The sequence below is a fragment of the Aedes aegypti genome, chromosome 1, assembly GCF_002204515.2.
Source record: "Aedes aegypti strain LVP_AGWG chromosome 1, AaegL5.0 Primary Assembly, whole genome shotgun sequence".
Lineage (NCBI taxonomy): Eukaryota > Metazoa > Arthropoda > Insecta > Diptera > Culicidae > Aedes > Aedes aegypti.
This window is the reverse complement of record NC_035107.1, coordinates 272,046,242-272,063,076: the sequence shown is the minus strand read 5'-3', so window position 1 is coordinate 272,063,076 and position 16,835 is coordinate 272,046,242. Positions and strand designations below refer to the sequence as shown.

General features: G+C 36.0%; 1 protein-coding gene across 1 annotated transcript in view; it reads right to left on the bottom strand.

Moving 5' to 3' along the window:
* LOC5563999 overlaps nt 1-16,835 on the bottom strand; it is a 31,641-nt gene that overhangs the window by 13,319 nt on the left and 1,487 nt on the right. The gene's annotated exons all lie outside the window — the stretch shown is intronic.

The window sequence follows — 16,835 nt, the reverse complement described above, 5'->3', positions numbered from 1 at the left end:
CGGATTTACAAAACGACGAAAGTAAGATTTTCAACTTTCGCTACCTAACCACTACTTTCGCCGCTGTATGGAGAGACAAAGTGACTTAACCACGAATCAAAACAAAACACTACTTGAGTCGATTTTACACTGGTACAAAAACGTCGAAAGTAGCTGAATAAATCGGCTTATCCTTTTGTAATATTTGTTTTTGTGGGAAATAACAGGAACTCCCTAGTTTTTGAATGCGAGCTTATTGTATTTATTATTGTATTTAAGCAATGTACACGACGAAAACAGGTCAAAAAGGTGATTCATTTTAAAACAGTTTTAGAAGACAGGTTGTGATTCTTCTGAATTATTTTTCTCAAAACCGTATGGGAGTTACTTACGTCGATTTGAAAAAGTAATCGAGACTTGGTCCAGTCTGTCTGAACACCACCGAATGTCAAGTTATAAATTATAGCTTCAATATGACTCTAGTGGGACCCTTTTCCATTTTAAATTAACTTTAACCCTTTTCCGCCCATGGTGTCTGTAGAGCACCAAAACTTTCCACCTTTGTATCTTTAAAAATAACGAACAAAAATTGTTTCCAAGCTACTTCATAATTACACCTCTTTCACTTCAATGCCTTATTTTAGGGATGCAGCACATTTAACATGTTTTTTTTACGAAAAATATGTATGAAGGAATTGGTTTTACCGGTCGAAAAATATTACACGATTTCGAAGCCTACACACTTAGGTTTTTTCTCGTTGTTCGGTTTTTTTTTACTGGAAACATACTGTAAATAAATTTTTAACTGAAGTTTCGGTATTACAAACGAGATTTACCGAACATCCTTGAATATATAAGAAAATCGAAATAATATTCGTCCACTTTTACCGAAATCGTCGTTTTATTTACCGAAAAAACTGTAAATCGTTTAGATTCACCGTAGACTGTAATTTTTTACCGTACTTCAGTTCATAGTGCCACAATGCTTTACCGAACAAATCGTGATTTGATATTTTTGTGGCCGCCATATTTGTTTTGATGTGCTAGTCAACATGATAGTTTCGCATCAAATACCGTTTAATATTGTGTTGTGGTCATGGACAGTTTTTTGAAAAAAAAAAAATAAAGCTACAACAGCAGGATGAGCGCCTGACACTACTTTCCCGTAAGTATGAGCTGAGGGATTCTATTAAAAAACCTATTTTTAAGGTCGAATAAAATATTTTCGTTGTAGTATCCAACTGCCCAATTACGGTTCCGGATAGAATCGTCACATTAACGAGCATAACCACCCATGACGGAATCGGTGGCGCTTTTGTGCAAAAGCGCGCGTTCGTGTTGTTGGTGATGCCTCTGGTGGTTTCCCATCTTCATTAGCAGACAAGCAGTTCATCTTCATACGGATTTAAAACGAAAACGCAAAATAAATTCATAAACATTTGCTATCAATATGAAATTTATTGTTTTTATTTTGTTTTGATCATCCTATTCTATTCCGACTGCCTGCTGCTACGAACAATGTGTTCGGTAGTTTATTTTACAATTCAAGCATAATTCTTCAATCCGACGTATCAACAAAAATAAACAAATCGAGATTTGCTTTGCGTGGGCTTGACAAACGCATAATCTACGTACTGAGTCTATATAAGTATTCCTACAACCATTTTTTTGATTTTTAAAAATAAATTAAAATTATGCCCTATGCGCACTTTACTCAGTGTTTTTAATTTGGCTACATACACCCTTCGTTTGCAAAGCGACTCAACTGTCAACATTTTTCATGCTAGCACATACACCGTACATATGCTCATAGTAAAGCGACCTATATGCAGAATCAAAACCTAAAATTATAAACATCAGATACGTCATACTGTTTCCGAATCACTAAACATGTTGGAAATCGAGAGATTCGGATTTCCACAGCTGCAACTAGCTGACGGATCGGCAAACTGATGTGGAACATCATCAGTATTCGGTTTTAGCCAATATTTCTCACCAAATTTCTCACAAGAACTGTTCTTCTTCTACTTTTGTTACTCACGGCTCCGTCCGGTGCTCCTGTTGGTCTAGTTGAAATTGGAAACATTCGGAAACCAACATTCGTTGTCGTTGAAAGTTGAAACTGACGAATTATTGACTAACTTTATTAAGTTTCATGGGAATTTTCAAACCGGTGTATGTGCAACTTCAAAACAATACTGGTGTATATGACGTGACGCAAGTGAAAAACGAACTGTCAAATCGACGCATCAAGCAAGGTGTATGTATCAATCAAGGTATGGTATCGACAAACCATCCATGGTGTATGTGAGCAATACAAAGCAAAAGGGTTTATTCGATAATTTTACCAGCTTTTCAATGTAATTCAAAACAAATCGGAATTGTTTAATAGTGGTTCGAAACAGTGTGCTTTTTTTCAGCTTCTAGTAGACACAGCAATAGAAAAATGCAAAACATTTTAAACAGGATTTAAAATTCTTTACAATATGTTGCATCGCATTTTTCTCGAAACCATCCGAGTGTTAGATACGCCGATTTGAAAAATTAGACTTGAATTCGTTGGGTAATATTTCACGAGCATATTGTAATTTTTTGACAGCTGCGTGTCGATTGAAATTACAGATTGTTCGGTAATCCTTAACTTTACCGGAAGCATTACCGAGCGCTCAGCGGTTTATATTTCGGTAAAAAAATTACCGGAATCGGTGATATTTTCTAAGTGTGTAATATAACAAAGATAAATAATCCCCAAGGTGGCAAAAAAATATTTTCAAATAGATTTACTCTTTATTTGCTCTAACATATGTTCAGAAATGCACAATTTAGTTTCGCAATCATTGAATTTGATGGAACTTGTATGGTGCACATATGCACCACTTAGCACACGGCACACAAAAAAGCGTTATATCGAAATTTCATCATTATTTAGATTCAACATGAAATTGTTGTTGTTGTCAGCTCAGTTTGCAAATTTTAATGAAAAATCGCCGAGAAATAAGGCAAATCGCTACTCATTTTTATAGTTTGCACTAACGTAAGAACTACACGACAGGAGGACAACTAGGACGCGACGGAGACAAGACATAACACTCATCGTTCTTACAAATCGTAAAAAAGTTTTAAAAATTACCTTTTCGTCGACCGATTTCGGGCGAGCTGTATTTTCGTACTCGTCCAAGTCGAAAAGATGTTACGTAATTGTCGTGTCTGCTAGATTTAACAAACACGATGTGATAAGAGGGTCATCTTCGTTCATCAATGGTTCCTAGGTATTCGTGATGAACATTGACTCCCAAGCGTTCAACTGGTTTCCTGACTGTTTTAATGAGCTTCGCATTTTGCCAATTCTGGACAAACATTTCAAAAGGGCACATCGACATTGGTAAGCATTGGCTTTGCAAGACGCTGTTGAGCCCAATTCAACTCGATCACGCTCACCAATACCACTATCAGGAAGAACTAACACCATTCTTCCTGATAGTGGTGTTAGTTTGCGGGCTAAGAAGGGCTCAACAGTAACGTTTCTAAAAAAAGACTCAAGACCTCTTGGGCCCTTTTCAAATGTTTGTCCAGAATTGATTGTGTGGTTGGATGCTGCAGTATGTGCTGCCACCCCTGATTCATTCGGTTTACTGTATTCTACCGCATTTCTGTGTTCTTTCAAGCGTACTTTCATTTTGCGACGTGTTAGACCAATGTAAACCGCCGGACAGTCTTTGCAAGGTATTTGGTATATACCTGAGACGAGACTCGCTAAGACGGTCTTCTTTTTTTGTGATTGCTGAGTTTTTTCTTATTCCGATTTGAGTTTATTCCAATCATGCGCAAGCCGTTCAAACCCTCACATGAACCTCTCAGCAAAAAATTATTGCGTTTGCATCACACCAAATCATAATAGCCTTCTGAGTGAAATTTCATGCCACCAAACGTAGCAGATATTAGAAATAACTAATCTTGTGTTTAGATTGATCAGCAACATTTGAAAAAAAACTGCTCCACCGACTGAGGTTTTTATTAACAGTATATTGTGAATACAATACTTTTCACTTTTGCAGCCATAAAAGCGGCGGGCTGCATTTGACGTTTCGTGACAGCCGGATCTGGGCTGCATATAACGTCGATATTTTTCCTCTTCGCGAGTCTCTCTCAGGTATATACCAAGTGTTTTCACTTTTGTGCACAACTTGAAATCCTTGTCGTTGAAGTGCGTTTTTAATCGGATTTGTGATTTTTGGATAAAATGGGAGGCTTATTCGTCTGATGTCTTCTGTATCTGGTTTCAGCGTCGTGATAGTGCGGCGGTGGTTTTACATTTATGTTTTTGAAGAATTTTTTCCACAAACATCTTGTGATATCCATTTATTTCAGCTGCTTTATGAATTTGGATTTTTTCCTCCTCGAACTCGTTCTTATCCATAGGCACATTATATAGCCGGTGAGCCATTGAAGGAAGGCAGCTTTTTTTCTGGACAACAAAGTGGTTGGAGTCGGAAGTGATGTACCTGTCTGTTGAAGTAGGTTTTCGGAAGATACCAAACTTCAACGTACCATCGTCATTTCTATTGATCATGATGTCGAGAAAGGGTTGCTTTCCATCGATCTCTTTTTCAAATGTGAACTTTATTGTTTTATGCTGGGAATTGAGCATTGCTAGCGTTTGTTCCAAGTAACGCTCCTTTACTGGTGCGAAAACATCATCTACATAACGCCGCCAAATACGTGGAAATAGTTTGTTTTTCTGAGCTTCACTTTCGAAGTCGCTCATGAAAACAGCTGCTAACAGGGGTGATAGTTTGCTACCCATACTAAGGCCAAAATTTTGCTTATAATGTTTCCCTCTAAAAGAGAAGAAATTTTAGTTCATTCACACCTGTGCAACTGAAAGGTACGCCTCGATATGATTTTGTGGGGGGCTCGACTACGTTCCATATGTCGTCGCAGGCTTTGCAAAGCATCGGTGACTGGTACGTTAGGAAACAACTCTGTGACATCAAACGACACCAGTATCTCCCCTCTTCTCAACTGCTCCATCAAATCAATCGAGTTTTTAACACTTTTCCCATGTCTTACTGGATACTTTTTCATTTCGTTAACTAGCCACGTCTCCGTCACGTCTCGTGAATAAGGCAAATCTTTACGAAAGTGGTGTAGAAAGTGATTTTATCGGATTTACCGATGAAGATTTTGATGCTTTGCATGAATTTGACGAAGTTACTGATGAAGTGTCGAAAATCTCTAAGCATCCTCCGAAATCGATTGGATCCAGGAGTAAGTTCAAAATAAGAATCGTATAGTATAGAGCTATATTACAGACCTGGGACGAGACTCGCGGAGACGGTCTTCTTTTTCTGCGATTGCAGAGTTTTTTCTTATTCCACTCAGTGTTTATATCAATCTTGCGCAAGCCGTTCAAACTTTCACATGACCATCTCAGCAAAAATGTATTGTGCTTGCATCACACCGAAGCATAAACGGCATTTTGAGTGAAATTTCATGCCAGCAAACGTAGCAGATATTATAAATAACTAGTCTTGTGTCTAGATTCATCAGCATCTATGGAAAATCTGCTCCGCTGACTGAGGTTTTAAATAGTACCATGCCCACACAGTTACGGATCACCCACAGTGACGGATCACTTTGGCGTTCAACATCGGATAACTCGCTCAAAACATAAAAGTTGACGTAAAACATATTTTTCCCATGTTATACTATTTGTCTTCTACCATTTGTAGTGTTAAGCACAAAGTTCAACCGCTAAATAGAGGTGTATTTGACAAATGTTTAGTTGGTACCTCACAGCTATCATTATATGTTCGTTTTCTGTAAGAAGTGCCGTCAGCATTCATAAGCTCCCACAGCTGTGCAAAGGTGGTAAAATTCAAATGTTATAGCATAAAACATACTCATTCGTTTCGATTGAATATGAATTCATCCTTGGAAAACATTTTTCTCGATTGTTGATTCTAAATATCGAATATTAGCACTTCTAACTAGTGATCCATAATATGGATCAGGAAATGATTGTTTACCACGGTTATGGATCACTTTCAAAGAATCTAGATTTCTGCCATTTTAAGCATTGGAGTCGACATTTTCAGACAATAGCACTAAGGATAAAACTAATAAAACATCAAGGTTTGTATATTTAATTTTTAGCCGACAAAAATAAGTGAAAAACTTGGTGTGGAGCGAAAACAGTTCATATCTCAGTTATTACAATGCAGCATCACAAATAAAAGGCATTTTACCCTTGTTTCCAGCTCGAACACTGCTATTTTTTGCAGTAATATATGACGCATTGTTAACTTTCGTCAAAACATGCAATACATATGCATTGAGTTGAAAATCTCTTGATTTTGCGCACTGATCCGTAATATGTCACAATTTGATCCATAATATGAACGTTGATCCATAATATGGTTTTCAGAAACCGATACAATTTTTAATTTTTATGCAATCCTATGTAAATATTATACTCAAAATAGTTTACTAACCGAAGTTCCAATTTGAAACGATTCGATTCGTGCTTTTAAATTACCATTTTACGTTTTCCATGTTGTTTTATTGAATTTTATAGGTTGTACCCAGACAACCAAAATGTACGTATAACGAAATCACCTGGAGGCTTTATATGTGCAAAATTTCATTTATAAGATGTCGCGAAAAGGCCTTCTACGTACAAAAGTGGAGGCGATATGCGTGCATATATTATGTGATGAATAATAACATACAATGCGAATGTATAAATATTCTACCGAACCAACCTGTGATCTTATGCGACATAACTTATGAAAACAAATGTTGATTTGACAGCTGTTACGGATTGATGCGACTTACTTTGTACGAGTGTACGAAACGAAACAAAATGTATAAATGAACTCAGAAAAGAAGTGTTTTATGCGATGAAACTCATCAAACTGACGAGTTTATCCACGGTGTTGTGCGAGTTTGATGTAATTAGTATGAATAAACGAGTTGTAACGTGAACTTTCATGCGATTTCTGGTTGTCTGGGTACTCCACACTATTTGATCCGTAACTGTGGGGTCATGGTAGTTTATTTTGAATACAATACTTTTCACTTTTTCAGCCATAAAAACGATGGGCTGCATTTGACGTTTCGTGACAGCGGGATCTGGGCTGCATATGACGTTGATATTTTTTCTCTTCGCGAGTCTCTCTCAGTTACAGACTAGTGGTCCCGGCAAACTTCGTCTTGCCATCAAGTAGGCTGTTTAAAAACGCCATGAAACACCCCGTGCAAAATTGAAGTTCCGTTCTCTCCTGTCTTTTTCAACTTTCCCGTTAAATATCCTTTGCTTTTCATATGCACAAACACGTCGGAACACTTCAGGAACATAACTCTGGAAGAATTTTCAGAATCCGATAGCCCGTTCTCAAAGCATTTCGTGACATACAAACACCATTCCATTTTTATTTATATAGAAGATTTAGATATCGTGCACTTTATCATTGTCCCGAAGGATATTAAACGAAAGTGGAGAATTTGGATATAATCGATGACAAAGATAAAGTAATCCAGTTGACGGTACTTCCTCTGTCGGAAAACATCGAAGTATTAGATTATACTTATGTAACGAGTTGGGTAAAGGGAAAGATAATTACAAAAGCGAAAGCAGCGGCCTTCGAAACGATAGTTGCAGATAGTTGCGGATATAACATGGCGGAAAGGTAGTATACCAGCTTCAGTGCATGCGGCGTCCGCCGGAGTACACGGTAACTGTCCCGAGATGATGCGAACGTACACGCAGCGAACTGGACTATCGAATTTCATACATTTTGCCTTATGAAAGGTGGAATGATTATTGCAATACGAACGCTTTATGTATCGTTTTAGCATCACTCCACATCAAGCCGTTGATAGGCGCGTGGTGTACGCTCGGGCCTATCGATTGCTAGGTTCTTGGTTCGATTCCAGGTTGCCGCGTAAACCACGCAAATTTATGAATTTCAACCCGATTTCTTGTGGCGAATTTTCATAAGGCGTTCCTATGTTTATCGATAGTCCATTTGCCTGAGTGTAGGTATTGTACACTGGTGCGAGGGTTTGGAGCAGCCTTCCGGTAGCGATACACGTTAATTCCTGAATACTGATTAGTTACTGGTGGAACTCTTACAGAGTTGAAAAAGAGTACTCTTTTCGATGAGAGTTAAAATGGTCACCCTATCAACGAGGAATACCAGAGGATGACGGATGGGACAAAAGTGGCCGGTGTAGAGAGGTAATATTGAATTGATGGATTTTCTGAAGCAATTCCTTGAAAATATGTGCATCAATGATGGGAGGAATTACCGGAATAAAAGCTATAATATTAAATGGCGTAAAACTTTGGAAGAATCCATGAAAATTTGAGAAATTACTCTAGAAATGTTTGGAAGATTTGTAGGAAAGGATGTGAATGAAATACTGCAAGAACTTTGTGAGGAATCCAGGCCAAAAGTATTGTCAAATCCCTTGAAAAGTTTTTAGTAGATTTCCTCGAGTAATGCCCGGAGGAATTTTCTGAACCGAGGCGATGGGTATGGAGGAGTGTTTTTTGAGGTTCAACAAACTTTACTCCTTTTATAGAATTGATTTCTCCCCGATGGTAGGCTCCAAAGTAGTTGCATGTCATGTTACTAATGCCACAGTATTTCGCAGAGATCTTTCGGCTATATGCTGTGCTGTGCCTGAGCCATGGTTGATCATAAGAGATATCAATTCTCACGATACAGCCTTAGGGTCACGAGGGACGACAACCGCGCTTTCGAATATAACCTCCAGATCTTCCAAGCATGTTAGACCTCCCAATCTGTTCGAATTCACTATCATTGGATTGCATGTGGAAACAGGAATTCCAAATATCCAAGATGCCCATAGACCACCTGTCTATCAGAATTTCAGTTATCAATAATGCGAATCTAATTTGACAATCCAATCATGAAGCGAGAAACCCATGGAATTCCTCATCCACTCCGTTCGGAGGTATATACCATTAATTCTCGCAGACTAGTTCGGCCAAGTCAGAAATTATTCCACTGGATACGGTGTATTTTATGAATATCACAACGCCGTCCATAAGAATCCTTGTTCCGTATATGTAGCTGAATCAGTGACGATACACTACGCATTAGAGCGAATTTCCTCTCTTCCCTCTAATTGAGGAACATGTAATTTCGATTACATGTTCCTCCACTTTAAATTTTTGAAGAAAATTTACGTTTTTGTTTGATCACTCATAGGGTGCAGAACCACTTGGGCACTTCCATGATTCACTTTGGCATGGGGGGTTTTTCTCGGCCGACTTGTATGAAACTTTGCAATCAGAAGCACATTAATGCGACGCACATTATGGCCAAATATGAGATCTGTAGCTTTCAAAAAAAAAAAAAAAAAAAAAACCACTGCCGAAGTGAATCAAAAGTGCCAAGAATAGGATCCGACTCCCTATCTGTCGTTCCGCTTATCCACCTCGTTTTCCCTTGAAAGCATTTTGTTGTATCGTTAGAGGTCGTTTAAGTTCGCTCTATGATTGACTAACAGCACTAATCGTCACTTTACTGGTGACTGTGATCAATCAGTCTCAGAAAAAAAAAATGCAAGGGAATTCTTGTAGTTTCTTAAAAAAAAACACTTTCTAAGTTCTCACAGAACGAATAACTGTAAGAACTCAAAAATGACCCATTGTGGATTATCTGAAAAAAAAACTCCTGTGGAACCTTTGGCACATCTTTTAGCTAGAGTAACAACTGGAGAAATCGGTAGAAGAATCAGCAAAAAAGCATTTGCAGAAAATTCTGGCTACATTTTTAAAGTAATCCGATATCAATATGAACTATGAGGACTGAATATTATTACATTGAAATTGCGAACTGCAATGTCAACAAGACTGCCAAAACAAATGACGCCTTAAAGAATTGTTCATTAAAATAGAGGCTTAAAAAACATTAAATACCGTAAAATGGAGTTGTCAGGACTCGTGGGGTTTTAAGGGATTGAACTTCTCAATCAAGTTCAACAAATCACAGAAACGTGGTAAGTCGATATATAAGTCATCTGAAATGCTTGATTTGTTCGAAGGATTGTGAGCTGTATTTTGTAATAGGAGCTATCTATTAATATGAAGTATTGTGGTTGCTAGATATTGAAAACTTTTCAAAACATTTTTGTTCGAATTTTATAAGCTAAATACATTCATCTACAAAACCATGAAATATATTTGAGAAAAATTCGCGAGTAACGTAGAAGAAACGTAAATTTAATTGAGATCATAGTGCAGACAAAAACTTCTTAGAATTATATCTGGGTTTAGATTATTCGAAACTTTTATGAAAAAAGTCTCGTTTTGAAAATAAGTGGAGTGTCAAGGGATTATCTATTCTAACTTTCTAAGTTACTAAACTTATTTAATTTATGCCGTTATGTATTTTAATATAGCTTTGGGTTGTTCCGTGAAGTTAACCTACATGGAAAGTGAGGGGTATATATTTCGTAAGTCACTGAATACCACCAAAAAAGACTTATCTCAAAATTTGGTAAAATTGCTAGGAAAATGTAGATTAAAACTGAAAACGAAAATCTTTTTTCAAAGAAGGAAAAAATTCCCATCAAGCAAATCATTTTCGACCTTTGGTCCTTTCTACTTTTTGTCTTTCGACCTTTTGTTGTTTCGACCTTATGTCTTTCGACCTTTTGTCCATAAACCATTCTAGGATACGAATACTGCATATAAGTATACAAATCCTTTCAAGAAAATTGTGCGATACACTTATAGCTTGGTTGAAAAAAAAAATAATATGTATGAGAGATTTAGAAGGTAAAATTAAACGGTTAACGTTTGCAGAAGTTCCAACTTGAATTATGTTGAAGTAATATCATCATAAGTTGAACACATAATCGATTTTGACCAAAATAATATTTTTTTTTTGCTGTTGGCAAAATATAGTTTTATTTACAAAGCTCAAATTCCTTAACACCCCATTTCAGGGCTGGTAGCAAAATATGGTACCGAAAAAAGTTATTTTAGTGACTAGATGTGAGAAAAAAATGACTAAAAAGTGACTTTTGATTCTCGAAAAAGTGACTAAAAGTGACTTGAAAATTAAACCGTGATTAGTTTAATTTCAATTATATTATACTGTTTTTCGATCAATATGCAATATTAGAGGGAACATCCAATATAATCTACTGCAGGTACCAGGTCAAGTTGGGTACAATATTTGGAAATTTTTATTATACTATTTTGTAAATTTTAAAAATACTTTGGAACATATGTGATCAAAATTTTTGTCATTTCACATTTCCATCTAAACTCCAAAAATAAAAGTGACATAAAAACCGTTAAAATTAAATTCATTGTTAACTGTGTTTTGGGATCCAATTGTTCCATGACTTCAAGTCGATAACAATTTAAGATTCAGTCTATAAAAAAATATAAGCGTATAGATGAAATTCCGTCAAATGTAATATTCATTCATTAATCACTATTTCAAATTAAAAATGATAATGCAAGATCGAATATGATTGTAATACTGCTTAAAACCAACGTATCATAGACGCGTCCCACACCGTCGCAGCACCGACTAAGAGAGAACAAATGGTTGGCATAAGCCTGAGTGACATTTATATGTTCCATTAGAAAGTTTAATGGGAGGTACGTTTGGCCGAACGGACATTTAGCATAAGACGATAGGCTTAATAGGCTCTTGTTCTGAGTTATGCTGTTAAAGTAGTTTTCAGCACTAATTTTCTATTATTTCAATCAATATTACTTGGACACTTTCATGATTCATGACATTGGGGGTTATAGTCGGTCGAATTGTATAAAACTATTGAATAAAAGAAATGCTTTAATACCACACTTATTATTGTCAAATATAAACTCTGCGGCTTTCAAAAAACCTCCTACCGAAGTGAATCAAAAAAGCCAAGAAGAGGATGCGACACCCCACATTTCTTTGAATAAAGCATGAAAACGATAAACTCTTTAAAGCATTTCTGTAAAAAAAAAATAGAATAGAAAATAGAACATTAAATATTTATTCTTTGTTTTGCATTTCAGTGTTAACTACCGATATTATAGATTTTGTAAAATTTTATAAAGTCAATGTGCTTTACACCAGGACAGTTTGGTTAACCAGTTGTCTGTGCGGGGGGTAAAATTGACCCCAAATTTCAAATTTTAATACCTTCATTGGAATTTGTTTTGAAAATAACATATAATTCAGATTTACTTAAAAATATAAGAAAATTCAAAAGAGGGGGGGTCTTGGCGGGGAGGGGTTATAGTGAAAAAAAAGAGGAAAATTGGAAACTTTGGACGCCTATATCTCAGAAACAGTTTTACATAAAACTACACTTTCTTCGGTTAAGATTTGCAACAGGAATAGGACTACTGTGTTGCACATTGGTTAGTTTGGAATTCTACCGCATGATGGAGCTAGCATAGAAAATATTATTTTCTGATCATCCCAGTTTTATAATTTGAGAAAACTATTTTACAAAATATTTGAGAAAAATTCAGAAACAAACAATTTGTGGATACGCACCAATGTATGAAAAAACTCACTAATCAATTCACTAACAAGAAAGTTACAGCCCTTCAAAGTTTTCTGAGGTCATATTGACAGACAGATAGGTTAATAAAACGAATTTCCAAGACAAAGAGAATAATTAGAATGCGTATTTTAAAACGTAGTGTTTGACAATAGAAGATAATTATCCACCACATGGTATGAAAAATTCTATTAAAAAAGAATGCACGAGATATTCAAAAAGAATACCTTTAAACCTTTAGTTTCATAACAATGAACTTAAGTAGTATGGTAATAATACTTTGATATTGTTACAAATTACGTGGAACTCTGTGAAGGATTAACTTTTTGCAAGCTTTTTTCAGAAGAACAAAGATTTTGATACTGACATGAAGTCGTTTTTGCGATGACCTTACTTTTATTTTATTTTATTGATGTACAAGGGGGTCAGGGGCCAAGTCTCCAGCATAAGTTTGAAAACTCACACCGTCCATAATACACCGAGGGGGTTTTGGAGTTTGGGAAGTAGGCAACGCAACATCTTTGACCAGAAGGTTCTTTAAGTTTTGCTTCTACTCTTGACTTCCAATACACGTATGAATGATGCAAGGCCAAAAGAACATGAATCAGTCATACGTAGCGGTAGCGGTAGTGAAGTGTTTTGCCTAAGGATATGGAAAAGGAGGGATTTTGTGTGGTGTTTTGTAAATAGCTCTGTGGAACAAGTTTGCTATTAGTTAAAAATTTAGTTGATCTGATTCGCCTTGCAATCAATAATAAGAATATTTACAGAAACATAATACTTATCTTTTCTCGGCCAATACGCTGCCATGTCTTCCCTCTCGGATGATTTTTTCTCGTTGTAATGGCGGGTTAGATATGAAAACAAGGATAAAGAGAGAAGAAATGTTAGTGATTGTTACATGCTTTATTACTGTATTGACCTACAATGAAATCATACAAAATTCGCTATTTGGATTCCCATGATAACAATCCCCATGCAGCTTTCGAAAAACTCCATGGCAATGATCACTGTACGCCATGTGCGGCATTCAGGACATCTCAACACTACTGATGACAAACAACAAAAAAATAATCCAAAAGAGCGAAAACCTTAATGTTTCAATGTAGGACAATCCAGCTTTATTGCATGTGAGAAGTTTTTAGTGATATTCTCACAACGGCCATTCAGAATGGTTCGACGGATGTAGATAAAAGATCATTATGATTAAATTAACGAGACGACATGTTAGTAAGCTCAAAACGATCATTGTATTTCCAACTGTGAATTTCAATAGTTAAGCTAAGGGTCGGTTATTATATATAACTTTATAGATAAGCAGAAGTAAAGCACGAACGCGGAATAATGACCTTCCATCCCATCTTCAAGTGCTCACCACAAGCACAACACTTCATTCTGGCACTTTAGAACGTCCATGTTGTAACTTGTTCACACAAGAAATCTGCCTCGACCGAGTTGGCAGAACGCGCCCGTACCCCTTTCTGAACCAAAGGACAGGGAAGTCGTTTTTGCGATGACCTTACTTAAAACTAAATTAAAAAAGGTCGATTAATAATTTTCTCCTGAAAATTTAGATCAAAATAGTTGAAAAAAGTGACTTTTTGACGAAAAAAGTGACTTTAGTTGAAATGGCTTCAAAAAAGAGACTTTAAAGTGACTAGCTCAAAAAAAGTGACCAAGTCACTAAAAAGTGACTCGCTACCAGCCTTGCCATTTTGCATTTTCGTCAAATATCACACATTTTTATGATTATCTCAGAAATCTGCCATAGGATCATCTTCATTGTAATTGGCTTTTGATGTACACGCCGGGAGAATGGTTGGACTGTATTTTGTTCAATTATTGACATAAGGTACCGTGGGGCAAGTGGGTAAATGGAGTAAGTGAAAACAATTGATATATTTTACTGAATATGTGAATTAACGTTTTAAACTCATGCGTAAACCTTTGAGGTCATTGAGAACATTACGATAGGTAAGAGATTTCTGAGATTTTTCAGCCATTATTGCATAATAGAGTGAAAAATTGTTAACCTGTCAACTGTTATTCCGTAACAAGTTGGCGGCGTGCAATCTTATTTTAATATTTTCAGTGGAAAAAAGTTGCGGAAAATATTTTTTTGTACCACTTCTTAGTTGTCCTTTGTGACAGTTTCAAACTGCAATAAAAAAAGTTTTAGAATTAATTCGACGTAGACCTAAAAATAACTAAATTTAAACACCGTCAATTTTCTTTCTGGTGGAGCAAGTGAAAAGTTTATCATTAGAGATTGAATTTGTGTTTTCTCTTTAAGTAGCCATAAGTAAACATGGTTCGCAATTATCATAGAAAAACATAACGTGCTGATAATTCAAGATACACTATACTCAAGCGTTAAAAGCTATTAGAAATCATGAAAAATCTCTAAAAGATGTTGGCAAACATTACAATATCAATATGTCTACTTCGGGCAGCCAATTAAAAGGAAGACGTTGACTGAAAAGTTGCAATATTAGAGAACACACGGAAATATCGTGGAATGTCTATGTAAAGCTAGTTCAGAACATAAAAATGGGGTATAAGTCTATCCACATAAAAAAGACCCTAAATACGTTATTGAAGGATTCGGTTTGATTTCTCCCGAAGAGTTATCCGACGTCATATTCGACTTTCTCAAAAACAAATAACGAGCGGTGGAAATTCTACAGAGCAGAAATGCAATTGCTGTCCTATAATGTAAGAACTAATATTGGAAATGTTGCAGTTATAATGTTGTCGAATCATTTCAACTAACATAACTAAACAGAAGAAAATTGAAGTGAAAAGAATAACATTTTCTTTGTTTACATGTTACTTACGTCATTGTTCATTGGGAAGCCTTAACAAGTGTTAAAGCTAATAGAAATCGTGAATATAACTGTTTGTTTTTGAATTTATTATTCTAAACGGTAAACTTTTCACTTGCCCCACTTTTGGGGCAAGTGAAAAGTAAAGAGACATTTTTCAAAAACTTTTTCTGTATTTTTTTCTTCAATTTTTCATAAAAATCAATTTCAGCATGCTGCTTACGTGGGAGTCAAGCTAAAAAATATACACAACCTCATTTGTTTCAATTTAAAGTCTCTAGAATTGGAAGAATCTCAACTATGCGAATTCCACTTGCCCCACGGTACCTTACTAGAAGTTGCTCGAAATTTAAGTAGAATTTTTTTTTCATCCCTTAACACCCCATTTTACGGTAATTTTTTTCCGAACTCAGGAATAAACCTTTGTGATTTTTTTGGAACAAAAAGAACAACTGGAAAAACGTTTGGCAAATTTCAGAATAATCCCTTTGGAAATTATTGGAGGCAGTAGGGTCGATGTACCAATAGCCGCATAGCTAAGAACAAAAATTCGTATAAAATCGAAAAATAACGCTAATATCATTATTTTTACATCAACTGAAAGCTTTTTTTCTTGGTTTTGTGGGAAAAATATAAAAACTACGAAAACTCAAATGTTTGTATTTATTATCGAGTGTGCCACTATAGGACTACGTGTGCCTATAGTAGCACTATTTCTAATTTCTGTTCCTATAGTAGCACTAGCATCACGGCGTTGGCAAAATACTTATCAAAACCGTATTTTTACAAAACTTTTACATTTTTCCTACAAAGAGTGGATCAAAAGCTTTCGTTTGATGTAAAAAAGGTCGTAATACATCAATTATTTCGTATGATAAAAAATAGTTTCTCTCAGTAGTGCTACTATAAGAACAATAGGTTTACTATAGGCGCAAGGGAGCTCAAATTTTAAGCAAAACAAATTATTTCGATCATTTTTTGAACAAAATCAAGCTGTGTATCAATGGTACTTAGATAAATAGCTCCTGACCTCCATGTTCAAAAATGTTTTGAAAAGATTTATAGCAAAACGGCCGTAAAAAGCCCTAGTGCGACTATAGGGGACTGTCCACTAAGGGAACACCGACCCTACCCAATGGTTTCCTGGAACAAATTCTGTATATCCTAGTCAAACAATCTGTTGAAAAATCGCAGGGACAAATCGTAGAGGAATCTTAACGTAAAGATGAATCGAAGCCAAACCTCAAATTTTCAAGAGCACAAATCTAGAGAACCAGACAACCGTTTGTTCTGAAAATGCTACTCACTGGTCACTCGCTGGTGGTGACCAATCGATTAGATTTTCAGCATGAACCGTTGTCAGGTTCTCTAGATTTGTGCTCTTGAAAATTCGAGGTTTGGCTTCGATGCATCTTCACCTTAAGAGAAATTTTTGGAGTTCCTGAGAGTATTTCCGATGAAATCTCAGAAAACTCC